The sequence below is a fragment of the Lycium ferocissimum genome, chromosome 4 (genome assembly GCF_029784015.1).
Source record: "Lycium ferocissimum isolate CSIRO_LF1 chromosome 4, AGI_CSIRO_Lferr_CH_V1, whole genome shotgun sequence".
NCBI classification, from domain to species: domain Eukaryota; kingdom Viridiplantae; phylum Streptophyta; class Magnoliopsida; order Solanales; family Solanaceae; genus Lycium; species Lycium ferocissimum.
The window spans coordinates 21,806,637-21,810,439 of NC_081345.1; positions in this window are offsets into that span (position 1 = coordinate 21,806,637).

The window sequence follows — 3,803 nt, forward strand, 5'->3', positions numbered from 1 at the left end:
TTTTGACGTGTACGGGGAGTTTGGGTTAGTTGTCCCAATTCCTTGTTTGAGACGGATCAAATTTCTCTAAGTGTGATCCGTATACATAGTTCAAGGATAACATACAGCCCTAGAATAGAGTCAGATAAGGAGGAAAAGTTAGAAATAACCTTATGCTTCACATTAGTACTTAGAGAAGAATTAGAGAATATGATACTAGCAAGTGGTTAATAGAAGCATAGTGAGTAAGTTTGAATGGATACAGTGAATTAGAAATTTTCAGCAGAGTTTGTAGAAGTACGATTTGAGTTACTTAGTCGAGTTAGCACTACTAAGTGGATAACTGTCTTAATACACCAAACGCGTGTTACTACTAAGTGGATAACTGTCTTAATACACCAAACGCGTGTTAGAACCCAAAGGGTTTAAGTTAAATTTGAGGTATAGAAATTGGTGAAAGAAAACCATCTAAGCGATGAGAGAAAGCTACAGAAGAAGAGCCTTTAAGAGTTATCAGAAAAGAGTTTTCCCCAAGACTGACAAAGCTAGTATGCTAGTTCTGTACATTAGAAACCCGTTCATTTAAGTAATCCAGTTTTTCCAGTAAATAAGACTTGCTTGAAGTAAGTCAAAGAAATGAGTCGTCAGTATATTGGAGGAAATTAGCAGAACCACTAGATGACCACTCATTGCTAACTCAAGGGGCCATGAGCTTTAACAACGTACGACTTTTGAACTAAGGGGAGATCGTGTGATAAGGTGCCGATATAGATTATGTGTTTCGTAAGTTGATAGGTGTTAAGGAGATTATATCATAGGATCGCACGATTTCGTATGGCCAAGATAAGGTGCGTAGAATGTAATTTTTGTCATGCTTGTTGAGATCAAGTACTAGGTAATTATGTTATGAGATAAAGTTCTAAATCGAATAGCGGATTTTAAGGAGTATAACGGTTCCAATTCCGGAATAATTCATGCCTTGTAGTACCAATGCCCAAACGTACTTACACATGCCTAACATATCTCTCTTATGCTCTTGTTAAAGCTTTGCACTCCATATTTAAGATACAAGAATTAAGACTTCATACGATAGTAAGCTATACGAGGAATGTTCTTTCATGCTTCTCACATCGGTTGTACTCTATCCCAAGGTTAAAGACCGCATTCATGTCTCGCGTATTTATCTTGCTTTTATACCCATGACCACGTTCTAGCTCCTAAGTGATTTCTTATTATGATGTTGACGTTGATAAGGATCGAAGGGAAGGCAACATAATAGTTTAAAGACTAAGAATCCTATGGAATGCACACCTATTCCTTGGACAAGAGGAAAATGCCTTAGGTGAATGACGTATTTCGACTCCAATGGTATACTACCTATGTTTTCATGTACTCATGTCCACGATAGACTTATTCGAGCATCCACCTAAAGAAATAGTATAAAATGATGTTGGTAGGCAATAATGAGAGTAAGTCATGATCGATGTCCTATCCACGATTCTATGTAACACGTACGCATGTCTGTTTTACGATCGTTATGACATGATCCCTTTCTCCTTTCGCTAAATATCTATGCCTCGTTATGTTCAAGGTGACTATCTACCCATGTCTTAGATGCTCGAAGAACGAAGTATTCATGCCTATAATCCATTCTTTCATGAACCTTATTTATAAAAAAATAAAAAAAGGGCCGTTTACTCACGGTGATAAGAGTAAGCTATGTTGAAACATGTTGTAACATCCCGTAAATTCGAACCAGGTATGAATGTATGAATCTAGTATAAAGGTGATATTTTAGCTATACGAATCTATTTGGGATGAACTCGGGTGATAAACAGTCGTTTTGAAGTCAAACCAAAAAGTGAAGTTCTTAAGGCCTTCTAAATTCGTCTAAGTCTAGGACAGTCTGTACTTATGGCCTGTTTTTGGGCACTTGCGTTAGGAATTTGTGAAAACTTCCTGAATGAAAGTTGTAGCCCTTTGAAATACCTTTCCAACGGTATATTATGGGGGTCAAACGAACATCTGTGCAAAGAGTTATGGCCATTTTACTGAAGAGACGCAGTGCAGTCCGTTCACCGATCATGTTATACGGGCGGTTCTATACGGCCCATATAATTTTATACGGACCTAACCCCCAAACTTAAACTATTGCTTGTCCTCAAGCAATTCAAAACATACAATCTCTTTCTAAGGAATTGACTCGATAGTGCTGACGATCCTTACCAAGTTAAAAAGTACACTTTAAGCACGAACACATGACTTTGATTGGTGTAACAATTTTATCCAAAACATATGAATCACCAACTTCTTCTCAAAAACTTCATTTTCATTTCAAGTGCTCAAACACCAAGTTAATCAAAGTAGCAATCACGTATCAGCGACACTAAAGCTTGAAATTTGCCTCGTTATCCACCAAACAACTTTCTTTTGTTCGTTACGTCTCGATTGGAAAAAGGAACAAATTCACAACTTAAATTCTCATATGTGCCCTCACACTCAAGAGAGAGATCCCACACTTAGAAAATATAATTCAAATGAGATATCAAATAGAAAAATTAACTCTCTCTCTCTCACAAAGATGTTCAAATGCACAGATAGTACCTTAAGACTTGCCATGCATTGTATTTCTCCACTAATGTAGACACACTTGGTTCAAAATCAATTAGGACTTAAAGGGTAGTAATTTAGGCTTTTGGTTAAGGTAGGGCACAATTTGGGTAAAGTGACTCAAAACCTCCTAAGCACTACAATTTTCAACATTCGCGCCTTATACCCAGCTGAAACTTTTCCCACCCTTTCTTCATTTTTTCATTTCACCACTTAGTCTTCCCATTAATCACAACTCTTTATTCTTCCTTCATTTTTCTTTTTTTTTTCTTTTTCAAAATAACAAGGAAGTTTTCAATTTTTTTTTTCACCTTTTCACCTTTAAAAGTAACTCCCTCGCAACAATTTTTCCAACCGTAGCACCCAAGCTTAGGCTTTTAGCCTATGTTTGCACTGACACTTAAGGAGGTAGAGTACCAAAAGATGGATCAATGAAGAACAAGGTAAAGCTTGTAACATGGTTGTCAAAGAAAAGGTTAAAGGCTCAAAAGGGGTTAACTAGGGAAAACATGCAAGGGTAGGATATTTAAGGGGCAAAAACGGTCCAAGGAAGGCCTAACATCATTTTTTAAACCAAGTGTAGTCTAGGATGTTAGAACCCGTATTTTTGTACATTGGAACAATCCGGATTAATTATGACAAGTTAAGGACAAAACTATTCCAGGAGATAAAGTCGGGATTTTTGACCGTTGAATTTTATTTTGAGACATAAGTTGTTCGTAATTTGTTGGTATGGAGCAATTAGGAAAATTTGGGACCAAAAGTGTTATAATTGGAATCAAAAAATCTTGCACAAAATAAGGCCCTTGGCCGTGTAGGTCCTTAAATGGCCCACACAATTTTTGTGGTCAAATTTATTTAGACCACCACATGTGTGGGCCATGATCAACTGTCTGATACATATAGACTTAAAAGATGACCAAGTATTCATCCTTCTTCGCCGTCACCTCTTAGAAATATCAAGACTTGGAGAGCCTCGACTCCCTCGAGCTCACGGCCCGGGGAGAAAAATCCAACCCCATTTCTAGCCTTCCCAAAAATAATTTCTTGGTGTTAACCTACTAATTGGAGGTCCACAAGTAGCGTGGAAGTGTCTTTGGAGCGATCGAGTTGTCCGTTTGGTGAATCGCAAACCACAACCTTAACATGGAATAAAGAAGAAAGGTGAGTTTTGGTATTGTTTTATGGGTTATAAATGTTTTATGCGTATTGTA